Here is a 16,705-nt window from a genome sequence, read left to right on the forward strand (position 1 = left end):
CATCAAGTCTACTCCACCATTCAACCACAGCTGATAAGTTTCTCAACCCCATTCTCCCATCATCTCCCTGTAACACTTGATACCCTTGACAATCAAGAACCTATCTATTTTGGTTTTAAATACACTCAATAACCTGGCCTCCACAGCCTTATGTGGCAGTGAATTCCATAGATTCACCACTCTCTGGATGAAGAAGTTTCTCCTTATCTCCATTCTAAAAGATCTTCCCTTTACTCTAAGGCTGTGCCCTTGGGTCCTAGTCTCTCCTTCCAATGGAAATGTCTTCCCAAGTCTACTCTGTCCAGGCCACTCAGTATTCTGTAAGTTTCAATTAGATCCCCTCTCATCTTTCTAAACTCCATTAAGCACAGGCCCAGAGTCCTCAAACATTCCTCATAAGTTAAGCTTTTCATTCCTGGGACCATTCTCATGAACCTCCTCTGAACATAGTCCAGGGCCAGTAAATCCTTCCTGAGATATGAGGTTAAAACTGCACACAGTACTCCAAATGTGATCTGACCAGAGCCATATAGAGTCTCAGAGGTACATCCCTGCTTTTATATTCAAGTCCTCACAAAATAAATGCCACCATTGCATTTGTCTTCCTAAATACTGACTCAACCTGCAGGTTTACCTTGAGAGGATCCTGGACTAGAACTTCCAAGTTGCTTTGCATTTCAGACTTCTGAATCTTCTCCATATTTAGAAAATAGTGTAACCTTTGCAGTCTTGTTGGACATCATCACAAATTTCTCTTGTTGATCTGGATGAATACTCAATATTGCTCACTCTCCACTATTAACTTTCTGTCATAACTATATGCATGTGTGATATAAACCATGTGATTTATGTATCCACATATACTTTAATGTCATTTATTTTAAGTTTGGAATTTAGATTTTGAATTAGTTACATTTGGGTTTTCTGCGTGTCTGAATTAACTTGCAAATATTTCTATAGCCATGGTAATTTCTTTTACCAACATTCGTGAAAATTTCTTTGATATCATCAATAGGCTTTTGTTTGTCCTAGAATGCTTTATGACTTAGCAAGATAAGTCATTGTGCTTTAATGTCCGTTAAAATTTTGAAAATGAGATTTTATTTAGTCATAGGGCAAACAGCATTACCTTGGAGAGAGAAATGGTTTTCAGTTGTACTTTGTTTTAAGTAGTTCAGTGAAGTCCTTGGATGGAAATGGTTGCATGAAGCAGTGTTCCTGAGAAGGAGAGAATATTACCTTAGAGTAACGAATTAATGGTCCCTAACCAGAAGTTTGCGATAAAACCCTGAAGAGATTACTTGAGGCTGAGTATATTTAAGATTAATGAGGTAAAAACAATGACTGTAGATACTGGAAAGCAAATACTGGACTAGTGGTGCTGGAAGAGCACAGCAGTTCAGGCAGCATCCAACGAGCAGCGAAATCTATGTTTCGGGCAAAAGCCCTTCATCAGGAATAAACTTTATTCCTGATGAAGGGCTTTTGCCCGAAACGTCGATTTCGCTGCTCGTTGGATGCTGCCTGAACTGCTGTGCTCTTCCAGCACCACTAATCCAGTATATATTTAAGATTAGATACATGAAAGCTCCAGGAAGATGCTATCAGTGTTTCTAGTTGAGGAATTAAAGTCACAGTTGTCTTAAATCTATTGAGATATTAGGAAAAGAATTTTTTTTTCACTTATATGAATGTTGTACAAGGAGATATGTAGTTAAATGCATTTTTTGGAATTTGTAAGGGGGCGCTGTGGGATTAATGTGATTATACTTTTACTGTGCTTTAAAAAATGGAATTTGTGCTATAAGTAAATAATTTGGTTTATTCCATTTTATTTTCATTTCCTTTAATTAACCTTTGTATTACTGTTAAACAAAACCTGCAACATTGTGTACATGTGTTTCTGTGGGAGACCACCTATTATACTAATACAAGACAACATAATGATTTATCAAGCCAGATTTTAGTCTGAGACCTAAAGTGCCTAGTAGTAACATCAGCTGGATCTGCTCACATCCATATATGACTGCTAAACTTCTTTCTATCTTGGCATACCTAGTCTCAGCTGATGTTTGAACCTTGATTCTGAATGATATTGGTTTTTCCATTTTGTACTAGGGATCATCCTATTGCTTTTGTAAAATCATCTACCTGCAGAGTGACAAATTTCTCTCTGTCATAGGACAATAGCTTCATCGCCTTGCGTACACTTCCTTGAATTTGTAGAAACTCTTCTCATGTGACTTTGAGCATGGATAGTCAACATCTTCTTGCATTAGTTCTCACAGTTCTGAAGAAGGTTAATGGACCCAAAACATTGACTTTGCTTTCTTTCCACAGATGCTGCCAGACTTGCTGAGTTTCTCCAGCTATTTCTATTTTTGTTCCAGTCTTCCAGTCCTTTATTTTTTGATGAGCTCTCATAGGTTTGCTGGATAACCTGAGATCAGGTGTGGATAGCTAATTTACTGGATAAGGTCAAGAAGACTTCTCCACACATTTGTATCTGTTGGAGCTTCCATCTTGGAGATGGTCATGTCTATTTCAGCCCTCAGCTTGACTGATTGTGTACAATGTTCTAAAACACAGCATTCAATCACCCTCGCAATGTGTTTGTTAGTGGTTAATTTCATAGTCATAGAGCCACAGTGTTGTGCAGCACGGAAACAGAGCCTTCAGTCCAACCAGTCCATGCTGAACATAATCCCAAATTAAACTACTTCCACCTGCCTGCTCATCTCAGCTTTCATGAGTTTACTTTTAACTTCACTATAGTTTTGGATGTTATAGTTATGCTCACTGAACCTTTGCATCCATTGTGTTCATGTCTAACTTCTGCTGGAATATATCTTGGCTCACTTTCAGGTCAGAGGATGAACACAGGAATTTGTATGGTCAAAGACCATATGGAAAAGTGAAAATTACTCATCAAGCTGCACATCACAGTACTCATTTCTGTGCTTGAGTTTGCTGTAAACATTGCATCTGCCTATGCTAGTGTGATCTCTTCCAAAGTGGAATAGGACAGTAATTCCAATTTATTGCTTGACTAAGATCTTTAAGATCCAGGAAAATTCATAACCGGCCATTTTCTTCTCCCCTACACTGTTGGAATTTACCCAATCTGTTAGCTCAGTGACTCCAGCAATCAATTCCAACCACTTGAAGCTCATTTTAAAGTTTTCCCTTTCTATAAGTACTTTACATAGAGATAAATCACTATTTTATTTTCTGGATCAGTGTTGAGATACTCAACTTCTCAAAGTATCTATTTAATCAAAACAATTTGGTTATACTTGGACTGGATCGGAAGGTACTTTTCAATGAATGTATACCTTTGAACCCTCAGTACTGCCTCCTTTATCACGTGATTTACTGAGATTAGCTGCAGCTCTTTGCAATTGTTCAAGTTCAGGACAGGAGGCCCACGTATTTGTTGCTCAGGTTTGGATCATCCTTCGCTGCCAAATGTCAGACCCATTGTAACTCAACATTGTGATGTTTCTTGGTTTTAAAGCATCTTTCTTTGAGTAATCATTTTCTTTCAACTTTTCAAGGCAATCTGAGCAGGACCATGTTGCTCTGTATTTTGATATTAAGTTTCTGGTTTAAATTTATGGGTCATAGACCTATCTCTCACCTTCTTTCTAATCTGAATGCTTGTGTGAATTTCCTTTCTTTGGGAATTGTTGCATTCAGACTCTTCATGTAGTTGGAGACTTTCTACATCTTTTCTATCCTTAAACTCATTGTGATTCTTCCAGAATTGATTATTGGCCATTTGGAGCAGACATGCTAAACTATTCATTTAAAATATCGAGTTTTTTCTCACATGCTGCCACAATGTTTTCTCTTGTGGTTCCCAGAAGTTTAAAATTATCACACGTTGCCAAAACGACTGGGTTTCATCAACTGTATTTCTTACAATGCTTTGGTAAACTGATACATTGTTGTTTGGTACCCGGTCTGTAGTGTAGTGTACTGTAGTGGCTCCCCCATTTATAAACATCCAACTTATGAACACTTGTACTTTTAAAAGTGATCCTATGTAGAGATGTAATGTTAAAAATGTGGCACATGAATGTTTACCGTACTTACGAATAGCTATTTTATATTGCCGTGATTGTGTTCCAACTTGCGTTCAAATAATTTTGCAAATCAACTCAAGAATGGAACTCATTCACAACCCAGGGACTGCCTGTTCTGCTTGATGTGGTTCACCAGATATGTACATATGCATGAGCATAAAGTTTGTAACTTTTCATGAACAATATAACAATTATTTACTCAACATTGGCCTACATGAAAAACTTAATTTTCACAAAAGCTTTTACTCAAACTACATTAAAATTGCTTAAATCAATTTTATTTCATAGGGACAAAAGACCATAGAATCCATAGGCTTGACAATCCCACCTGTTCTTTCAGATTCAGTCATTTTATTTGATAGTTTCTGTGTTAAGCTTGCACTCTATAGACAGTGACATTGGAGCTGAAAATAATGAAGTTATGAGACTTGATGAGCACAATCAAAATCCAGAGTTATCTGAGAACTTTCGGCTACTACTTTAGCCAACTATTAATGAACCTTCTCCCCCATGACTGAGTGAAAGCATGGGGCCACATTTTCCAGGGAGTGGCAATCTTACAAAATTCTTTTTTGTAAAAACAAAGGGAAGTTCATATTTCCGAGTGGAGGTTCTGCTCAGGGCTCAATCAGAAATGTGGAACTGTACTTTCATTCTGACTGTCCTTCCATAGTGCAAAAGGGTCAGTGGATGACAAGGCACACACACATTTAACAGCAGTCAGCTGCCTTATTCCGATATTAAAAGGTCCCTATAGCCAGAACAAGTGTGATGTTAACGTGCTATGAAGGTTGGGCCAGCTGGTAGGCAGGATTGGACAGGGAGTTGGGGGGAACGTGTGGGGGATCTAATCCGATGCCAGTGGTTGGTCCAGCAGTGGAAGCCCTGTCATGTCTGAGGGCGAGGGGTGTCAGGTCCCAGGAGGGTGGAGCTGTTTCCCATGGCAGGGATATCAGATACTAGGGGCAGTCAGCTTAGGATCAGGGGGGCTCAAGGTGTCAGGGGATGGTCTAGCTGTGGGGGTGCAAGGAAAGTAAGGGATCAGTTTAATAGTTACTCAGATATGTATTTCTGAATAACTATTTTATTTAATTTCGTCAGAACCCAACAAAGTCTGTTTTTTTATGGAGACTTTCAGAAGGTTCCAAGTGTAAAGGAATTGCTCAGCACGATGTTTAAGTTTCCGGACAATCCTTTCAGAGACTGCCAGGATGAAGTTTCTGCGGGGCTCCTCCCCTACGCACAACTCCAATGTATGTAGAAATAACAATTGCCTGGCCAACAGAAAATCTACTCCGTGGAGTGGAAGATAGCAGATGTTTCAGAAACTGGAAGGATAAAACAATGGGTGAAAAGGATACAATTTGTGTAAAATAATCTTGCGAGCTTCATTCAATGAATTTGATGGGTGGCACAGTGGTCAGGACTACAGCCTCAGAGCACCAGGGACCTGGGTTCGATCCCTAGCCTCGGGTGACTGTCTGAGCGGAGTTTGCAAATTCTTTCAATTCCTGCTCGGTGCTCTGGTTTCCTCCCACTGTCCATGGATTGGCCGTGGTAAATTATGCCTTAGTGTCTTGGGATGTGCAGGGTGCGTGAGATACCGAATGGAAACGAGGGGTTACGGGGGTAGTGGGGTCTGGATGAGATACTCTTCGGAGGTTAGTGCAGATTTGATCATCTGAAAGGCCTCTAACTGCATGGTAGGGATTCCATGAATTGTCGTCATATTGAAGCCTCTGAGAATTAGTAATACTCAATGAATCTGTTGTGACCGAAGGCAATGTTCTGAACTGCGCTACTTTGGAATTTGCAGAGTTTCTGGCATGTCCTATTTCCCCTTGGCAAAACACAGCGGGATCACTTATACAAATAATATGGGTTCTGGAAAATTATCCATATATCACATTTCCCACCCTTTCCTTACATTAATCCGATTCAGACATTCACTTTTACAAAGAACTCCATCAGTATTAAACTTACTAGACTTAAATTGCAAGAATTATTTATAACTAGGGGTTTGTACATGAGGTTGATACCAGTAAATATGCCAAATTTGTGGCTCTCAGACATTGCCTTCTGAACGTCTGCTTTAGTTGTGCCTCCTGGTGCTGATGCTACATATTTACATATTCTGCTTCTGGTTTGGAATTGTGTTGCAAACCTCTCCCAAATACCTTGCAACAGGATTTCCATTCTTTTCTCATCAAACTAATAACCATTTTACAGAAAATGCACAAATGAAATATCTACACCAGATCTCGCTTTACATAACGATAAAATTAAAAATTAGGTTTTGATTGTCTTTTTGGCTGCTGCAACATTGAGATCAGTCTCTCAATATCAACTGAAATTTACAAACTAGTGAGTGAAAGTCCAAGTAATCAGTCAATGGGGTTTATTTATTACATTATCCCCAACCTGAGGTGGCTTTAACAAACCACATCAATGTTTTTGTACATTCCATATTTTTGGTGCTGCAATGTCAATAACAATATGGATACCAAACATTTTTCCCCTAATGGTCTTTTTGTATTGACTATGATCCATGTTTCATTACCTGACAATTTTCTTTATCTGTTTTCTGTGGCTCTATCAGCTAGATGGCTGGTGTTCAATGCAGAGTGATGCCATCAGCATGGGTATAATTCCTGCATGGGCTGAGGTTAATATAAAGGACCCTCCTTCTCAACCTCTCACCTCCCCTGAGAGATGGTGGCCCTCAGCTTAGACCAGCACCAGTCATTGCTATCTAACGAGGGAGGAGCCCTATGGCTCACTGGGACTATTGCAACTTTAATTTTGCCAATATGCTGATTGGTGACCAAATATCCTCAAATTTCCAGTCTCTGTATGGGTGTTTGTATTCACACTGGTTGACAGTGCAGATCTGCCCAAATTTCCCTTTCCATCATTTGCTGTGTTATCTTCTTTTTAAAATCATTCATTCCCAGGAATGTGAACATTTCTGGCAAAGTTAGCAATCATTGCCCATTCCAGTTGCAATGTTGGTGAAGTTCCAATATATTTCCAAACAATAATGCTGAAGGGCTTGAAGGGAACTCGAAGGTATCTGTTGTCCTCATTCTGCTCGGTATTGGAAATACTGCCAAAGAAGCTGTATGCTGTGGATGTTACACACACTGTAACTACAATACAGTAGTGATGTAGTGAATGGATGTATAGTCTAGTAGATGAGGCATCCATCTTTTGGAGACGTTTCCTACATGGTGTCAAACGTAGAGTATTGTTGTAAATGCATTCATCCAGGTTAAGTGAAAGGCATTTCATTACAGTGCTAAACAGGAGTGTTTAATGTGACAAACATTTGGAGTCAGGAAGTTATTATCTACAGATTACCTAATATCTGAACTGCTTTTTAAAGGGTCGAATCCAATTTGAGGTTAATAGTGACCCCAGCATACTAATTTCTTCATTCTCCCCAGCATTGAAGCTGAATTTGTCCCTCTAACAGAATAAACTGTCTGGAGGCACAAAGGGATTAACCAAGATAAATAAGGAGATATTAGGATAGATGGCCAAATCCTTAGTCAGAGAGGTAGATTTTAGAAAGGGACTTAAAGCAGGTGAGAAAGGCAGAGTTATTGAGGGAAGGAATTTAGAGCTTTTGGTCTTGGCAACTGGAGGGATGCCACACCCTCCAATCAAATCTGGGATGCAAATCAGGCCAAAATTGGAGGAATGCAGGAATGTCCTGCATAAGTCTCAATAATGAGGTTAGAGAGATAGGCTAAATGCCTCCAAATGTCTAGTGGAAATGATTGCATTTTCTCTGTTGGAGTTAGTCATCTAGCTCCTCAGAATATTAGTATTCGTATATACAAATCTGTATCCAACTCCATCACACCAAAATAATTTAGCATCCAATTCTCACTGATGTTGGATAGAATCCCTACAGTGCAGAAGAGGCCTTTCAGCCCATTGAGTCTGCACTAACCCTCTGAAGAGCGTCCCACCCAGATCCCACATTTCCCATCGTTAATTCATCTAACCTGCACATCCCTGGACACTAAGCAATTTAGCATGGCTCATCTACCTAACCTGCGTATCTCTGGACTATGGGAGGAAACTGGACCATGTGGAGGAAACCCATGCAGACACAGGATGTGCAAACTCCACAAATACAGTTGATGGAGATTGAGATTGAAACTGGGTCCATGGTGCTGTGAGACAGCAGCGCTAACTACTGAGCCACCATGCTGCCCTTATGATGATTCAAGATGTAATAAACGTGTCAGGCATTTTATATAAAAGTTCGGGGAAACTTCTTCAGGGACAAATAATTACATTTACTGGATATCAGATCAAAGCAACAGCTCAAAAAATCTACCTCTGACCACTCAAAAGCAAGTGAAATACAAGTGGATGACTTCATCTGAGCGTAGTAATGGTTAGAGTGCTTGGTTACATTTCATTAGAAGATGGCTTTTAAAAATGTCAATTATCAGTAACTGCCATGAAATTATAAATAACTGGTATTTATAAATCTGTTTACTGCATGACGAGAAACTCCCAGCTGTGCAAGTCTCAGCTGATTTGTTTCTAATATTGAAGAGTATACACATTACTGTCTGGTATGCAAACTGTGGCTTCGAAAGCAGATGGTCACTATAGTCTGGACAGATGACATAATTGCAGAGTACTCATAGCTGACAGACTTGCTTTACACTGCCTACTTGAAGGAGATAGGGCCTTCTAAGTTGCAGACTGTAATCACATCAGCGGACTATGACATTGAGCTTGGTTTTATCCTGGAAATTAATGACAGATATCAGATAGGTTTCTGAGGAGACAGGCAGTGCTGTAACATCCAGCTGATGGATGGCTCTGCCACTGGGAATTGCTAATTCTATGAAGAAATGCCACTGACCTCCCCTGGTTCTTCCATTCCATTCATGCCACCATCTACAGCTCATATGAAACTGGATTCAGAGAAACTCTGTGGTGATTAGGTGCAACCTCATGCTCAATTAAAAGATAGAATTGGTGTCAGTCTGGACGTAGCATTATTGTAAAGTTAATGAGGACTTGCAATTTTTACTATTTCTGTAAACAGAAAAGTGACATCATACATTTCATGATCAAGTGAAATCTGTTGCATTGATTTTTCTGCTGTTGCCTACTCTATGAATCTGACTTGTAGTTTACAGTTTAAATTTCAGCATCTGATACTACCCTGTGCTTATTTATACCTGAAAACCAGGAAAGCATTAGAAAAATCAGTGAACCATTTACAATGATAGGTACTTCTCCGCAGGTTTCACACCTCAGTGATGCATATTTACTAATACCATGCATATCACGGCATGCTCCAATTCGTGGGGATTGAGGGGTCACTGACCGAACAAATAGACAGCATAATCTTTCAAATATATCAAAAATAATAGGACATTTATTTTTAAATGTGGTGACTGCACTTCAAATGTACCTTATCCTCTATGTTCCAAGATTAAGACACGTAAGCAGTGTACAGAGAGCCACGTGTCCTTTTAAATCAGAGGTGTTCAGCTTAGTTCTTCACTATTTTATCTTACAGTGTTCACTGCTCATTTTCCAAGGTAGGTGTTAGTTATTTAATTAGCTATATATCAACCACAATTCCATTAATGAGTCTCACTACTGTCATTTGCTTCCTAAAAACCATTTGTTTCTTCATTTAATTTTTGTTTAATCACAAAGAAATATTTGCTATTATATTATGCATTTGGAACTGATATCGAAGTAACCAGGCCAGAATTTTGATAAGTCAGTTTGATTCTGTCCCGGCCCAGGAAAGGGAAAGAGGGAAGGGAAGGAGCAGGAATCCAGAATTCAGCAGGGCGTTTGAACCTTAGAACATCTGTTATGTCAACAATAGCTTTGACAATAAAACTTCTCTGGACTCAGAAGTTTTGACATAAATGGGTAGGACTGATAACAGCATTATTAATAAAAAAAGCCTTTATCATTGTGTCAGAAATGCTTTCAAGTTATGCTTCATTAGTTGCCTGCAGATATAGTAATTACAAAAGCCCAAACACACTACTTTCATTGTCACACCCTGCTGCCATTTGATAGCCTGGCTAAGAATTCTTTGATTACAAACTCAGTGCACCTATTTCATTGAGGCTACGACTGCTAAGTTACTTTCAGTGACAGCATGTGCACATATGTCTGGTTTGGGACATGCCAGATGCCAATTTGGTAAGGGCATGAGTGCACATACAGGGAGCATTCATAAGTATGAATGGTCAATTATGACAACCAACATTGCCAGTTTGAAGCTCAATGCTCCAGCTAACACCATCTATGAAGGCTACATTTTCTGCCACTGAAACTGCAGCAGGGGGGTGCTTAATGAATATGCCAGTGCCTATAAACTAGATGTCAATATTGCAACAAATAACAAATGACACTGTTTTGGAAGCTTACTGCTCCTGGCTGCAGCCCTTACAGCCCCGTTCACCAACACCCCCATCCCCACACTTGCTGGTTTTTTTGGTTGACCCACTTGCTGCCCCACTCCTCATCATTAAACCCCTGCTGCCTCATTTGCCCCTGGCTCCATGTGTAAGGCAGCAAAGGGGCAGGGAGCGAACACAGAGCTGGGGAAGTGGAGCACCAAGGGAGTTAGTGAGTGAGAAGTACCTGGGGGAGGGGGTGTGGTGTTGAGTGAAATGGTAAACATGACAGTCAGTGAGATGCAGCAAGAAATGTAGGATGTCAGCAGAACCTGTTCCACAATCATGGCACACAGCAACAATGCCAGTAGCACTGGGCTGCCACTCCTGTGCAGTGACAGAGGCTGTAGTCTTTTAAACAGCTGGTCAAGCATTCAACTACTGGAAAGCCACTTTCTAGTAGCTTTCAAAGGTATCACCAATTACTTGCAGTTTAGTTGCTGACTGATTCCTTTGATTATTGTAATAAATGTAGCAGCATTTCATGGTTTATACTTGAATGTTGCTGAAGGGTACAGCAAGTGCTGGAGGGTTTTCTCCAGATACCAAGGACTGCATGAAGCTGGATGAACTATAGTAGCAAGGGGAGAATCCGCAGAGGTGACACAAGCTGCTGAAACTGTGAGGAGGACTCTTAAAGGAAATAGTGTCCTCCATTGATGTTTAGTAATTCTCTCATCTGAACATCAGTGTTAAAACTGCCTAATGCTGCAAGCCACAACTGAAACCTCAGAGCATTACCAGTGCCAACTGCCAGTGACTGTGAACAATTACTGCATTTGGCTTAAGACTGAAACACACAGTATTTCCAGTATCTCTCAGTTTGTTACTCACTGAGACTCTGTACTCCAAGACACCTCAATACATTTAGCTCGCTCTTGTCAGAGAGAAATAGTTAAAAGCCAATCCACAGCTTCGAGAGCCTGCAGGCTTCCCCTTGTGCCACTGACCACATGCATGGTATTTTTCAGGCACTGCACACAGACTCTGAAATGTATCACATCCAAAGGCATCTCAGTCAGTCCCCCTCATATGCTGCTCATCAGTGAACACAATGTCCAATATCCTAACAACATTCATGCTTTCATTCTGTGGCAATCCACTGCCCCATATGCATCTGAGCCACCTCAACTAATCATACGGTAACTACTTGCTGATGAAGGACTATCTAACAATGACAACATTCCTGACTGTGCAAACCATGCTGCCTTGTGCCTTAGGTCTGCCACATTCTGTCCTCACAAGAATACAGCCTTCACCGGGAAGCAGTGGGAGGAGTAGGGATCGTATCTTTTTGACTGAGCTGTTTGCGACTAATTCATCCGGCTGCAATTGCACGACATCAAGTACAACTCCAATTCCCCATTAACCCACTAATCTCTCGTCTTAACGGCTATTTCGTTCTGACCATCACAGAATCCAACTAAAAATAAAAGCCACCACAAAATAAACATGTTGAAACAAATTGCATGCAAAAGTCAAGAATCACTCTTCCACATTCCCCTCATGCCTGTCCTATGTGTGTCTGCGCTGCCCTTGAGTTCATAGCACAACAGCTGAAACATGGCTGATACAATGCCCCTGATCAGTGGGAGAGTCTATAAATAGCTTTGGGAGACACCCAGGAGCAGCAATGGTCCAGGAGGAACAACCTCAGAATAACCAATCTTGGCATGATGGTGGCAATCTGGAATGGCTGAGTAACAGGCAACGGCAAGGCCACTTACAGAGCAAGAGAGGTGGGAGCATGAAGGCTGTCATGCAGACAGGGAACAGCAGCTACGTCCTCTACAACATCAGTTCCACTCTCCCAGTGAGGCACCTCTACAGTTCTAGTAGTGCGTTGGTGGGCAGATTACTGTCCGACTAAAAAAAATCCAACAAGCCCCACTGAACACTGGTATCTGCCACTGCAACAATACAGGGTGAGCTTGTAGGAGAGCAATCTGATCTCATGTGGCTTCGGTTTATCTTGCAATGGAAGCTGAGACATCAGTCATCAGATGCTGCATCATGGTTGTGTGCAATGCACAAATGGAGTTAGCTACCACTTCCATACAAGGCAGAACGAGTTATGTTCTGAACTTCAGTATGCTCCTTAGCATTGACTACAGGTTTTCCAGCAGGCCTGCTAATGCAGCAAATACTTCACAGTGCATTTGGTTAGCCCACTTCTCTATTCTGAATCATTGAAGACCTTGTCTCAGTTCTCTGCAGCAACACCACCACACAGCACATGGGCAACCTTGCTTCAGGATACTCATGCCCGGGTCTGACCACATAACAGATTCACCACTAACAGTACAGTCTAAGCTAGTGGCTGCAAGTGTGAGAATAAATAATAGTGAGGTGTTTTCATTTCCATCTCTCTGCTACTGTTTTGCCAGGAAAGGGTGGGGCAGGGATGTGCGTGGGGAGTGAGTAAGAGGTGCATGTTTATACTATCTGTAATTGGTAAATTGAAATTGTGGAGCAAGAGGGACGTGAGTGGTGAACAGGAGGGATTAATATGTACAAATTGTCACCTTTTACGGTTTCAGCCTCATCGCTGTCCACAGTCTCTATCAGGCCTGCACTAATGATGCTAAGAACAAAATGCTCCATGGGAGGGAGGGCATGCAGCTAGTTAAGTGCTGCTGCCTTCCTTCTGCAACATCTTGTCTTGCAAGAGTAGGTGATGTGGCTGTTGTGGTTGAATTGTTGTGACTGATGGGAGATGTGGGCATGAAGCTTCAACACTGATAACAGTGTGAGGTGATATGATGAATATTAGATATATTACATGATTGCTAGAGATTGCAATATAGTGATAAGACTGTCATGATTCAAACAGGGGTCTGCAGTGATTTAAACAGGGGACTGTGGTGATAGGAGTAGGGACTGTGTTAATTTGAACAGTAGCTGTGGTGATTTGATGAAGAATTTGTTCAGTCGATGGGATACTGCAATTGTACATACATTAATCTTGCCCGCTCACATGGCACCGTTAAACCTCACTGCATTACATCAGGACCTTGGGCTGGTCTCCTAGAACTGCCAGAGTTATATGATCCTGCTGCCAACATATGCTTGTCAGCAGGGCGTTCTGTTGATAGATCTCCCGGTCTCTCCACCTCCTGCACCAAGCCCTCACCATACAGTATTCGAAAATCCCCAACCCCACTCTCTGGAAAGTTGTCCCATTCTTGCATCTTTCTCAGGTCAAACTCACTTTTACAAGATTTCAAGCACTTCTTCCAGTCAAAATGCTCCTACCCTTAGAGGTGCAGTAATGTTTGAACTCATGTCAGCCTCTCAGAATTTTACATTCCTGCTCAGGCAAGCAGCCAGTCAATCCTGTGGTTGGCATCAGCTGCACGCTGCACTGTATTCCATTAGCAGCCTGAACAAAGTTTACCTGCTTCCTATATCAGAAAGAACTTGCTCTTGTTCATTACATATTGTGATTCCCCAGGCTCAATTTCAGGGTTAATCAGATTTCACATCCTCTAGTTGTACGAGTCCAGATGAGTTTGTAACTCAAGGCTTGGATTCAAACAGTCAATTCCTTTATCTGAACTTAAATACTTCCTTCCTGGAACAAATTGTAAAAACAACAGATGGAGTTCGACAGACTAGAGTTTGTAAAAACTGAAAGTTTTGGATATTGGAAGTGCCCATATAAGAGGAGCACTTTTATAACCTGTACATAGTTCAGACTGCAACCATAAGATGAGTAAACAAACTGCGGAAAAGAACCTAAAGAATCAATACCACTTAAGGAAGCTTACTCAAAATAGCTCCGAATAACTTGACGTGTTATGTTGTCAAATAGAAAGCAAACTATTTTCTCCAGCACGGGAATACAAATTTGTCACATTGAGATGTGAAAGTAGATTTGACTACGCAAATAAGAATATGTTTAAATAAATGCCTTAAGTGTAAATAAATATTTATGCCATTCCATATCCTCAAATTGGGTGGCTCCATGTTTAGCACTGCTGCCTCACAGTGCCAGAGACTCTGGTTCAATTCCAGCCTTGGGCAAATGTCTGTGTGGGTTTTCTCCAGGTGCTCTGGTTTTCTCCCCAAATCCGAAGATGTGCAGGTTAGATGAATTGGCCAAGCTAAATTGTCCATAGTGTTCAGGGACGTGTAGGCAAGTACGTTTACCCCTGACTAATGCACGAGTAATAGGGTAAGGTAAGAGGTCTGGGTGAGTTACTCTTCAGAGGGTCAGTGTGGACTTGTTGGGCCAAATGGCCTGTTTCCGCACATAGGGATTCTATGATTCTAAGTGCACTAGTCAATTTTGTCCTTCCTGCAGTTAACTCTTTACTGTCATGCCAATAGGCAAACTTTAAACTGAAAGAAAAAACTTAATTGACAATAAAGAGAATCTTGTTTGATGCAATCCAGAGGTTACAGTACCTCCCAGAAATATCAGCAACTGTTACAAGTTTTTTTTTGGAAACAGTTGAACATTCAAGCTAAAACATGCCTAGCTTCTTATGCAGTACGTTGCAATCCATGCCCCAAACCTCCCATAGACTTAGCTGAATATCTTCCTCAGATAAATCTAAAATAGATGGAATGTCATTTTCTGGTATAGATAAAGCTTTCACGTATTGTGAAAACACCTCAATTTTCAAATTCTGTCAGGGCCGTATGTAATCACAGTTTGAAGATTACATTGATTTAAATGGGAGACAAATAGAATAATCCTTGTTTTTTGACAGGCTTATTTCATTGTCTAACTAGCCGCTACCAGCATTGAACCTGGCCCATTAACTGGGCAATGTTGCTCACTAGAGGCATTGGCGTGGCACATACCAATGCATGGATGCTGCAGAATCACAAAACAAAGAGCAACTTATGATTCATTATGTTGCTGTACACTTTTCTAGAACTTGGGGTCTCCTTGCTAAACATAATTGGATCATAATTAGCCTTTCCCCCACTAAATCAATGATGTCTGCAATTCTCCTGAATACTCTACTCTCAAATAGACTGAAAGGTGATGACGCCAGTGGCCTGGCTGTGGCATCACTTATTGATTTTCATTGCTTGCTTATAAGTGATGTACTAAATACATTTGTTGATTGGGTTATATCATTACTGGCCAGTTACTTAACATATTTACAAATCCTGTTCAACTTAAGATCTGCCTTCCTTAAAAATCCAAAGTTTTGTTAGTTCAGTTGATTGGACAGCTGGTTTGCAATGCAGAGCCACCCCAACAGGGCTGGCTCAATTCCACCAGAGGTCAGCATGCAGGTCCTATCTTGTCAACCTTGCCCCTTGCCTGAGATGTGGTGACCCTCAAGTAAATCCACTGCTAGTTGTTTCTCTAATGAGAGTAGCAGCCCTCTTGGACAATGGTGACTTTCATCTTGTTCATAGTTGCTTATTTGGGATTAGAATTGTAATAAATAGTAATCCTTGTTAAGAGAAAATAACTACAGTTTTCTGTTAACTTGGCTCCATCAGAGGGGTAAATCAGGGACATTGATTTAAATCAAAGTACACATTGATTCTTTTCATGACCAGGGTAGTGGGAATTTAAGGATCAGGTTTATGAAGAGCCCAGGAAGAGGCTAGTAGATTCTTCAGACAGAGAGTGAAAGTTAAATTACACCTATAGAGAGTAATTTGACTTGGAACATTAACTGTGTTTCTGTCTCCATATATGGTATGAAACCTGATCTCTAGCATTTTTTGTTTGTATCACAAAAACACAGTATTACGTTGTGTGTAAATTGGCTGCCACGTTCTCTGTAAAGTGAACATGCTTCAAAACCTCTTCAATGGACTGTAAAATGTCAGATGAAGTTCATGCCTGGATAAATGCGAGGTATTTTGGTATGACCATAAGAGATAGGAGTGGAAGTAAGGCCATTCGGCCCATCGAGTCCACTCCGCCATTCAATCATGGCTGATGGGCATTTCAACTCCACTTACCCGCATTCTCCCTGTAGCCCTTAATTCCTCGAGACAACAAGAATCTATCAATCTCTGCCTTGAAGATATTTAGCGTCCCGGCCTCCACTGCACTCTGCGGCAATGCATTCCACAGGCCCACCACTCTCTGGCTGAAGAAATGTCTCCGCATTTCTGTTCTGAATTGACCCCCTCTAATTTTAAGGCTGTGTCCACAGGTCCGAGTCTCCTCACCTA

This window comes from Chiloscyllium punctatum, chromosome 20 (genome assembly GCF_047496795.1).
Source record: "Chiloscyllium punctatum isolate Juve2018m chromosome 20, sChiPun1.3, whole genome shotgun sequence".
NCBI lineage: Eukaryota > Metazoa > Chordata > Chondrichthyes > Orectolobiformes > Hemiscylliidae > Chiloscyllium > Chiloscyllium punctatum.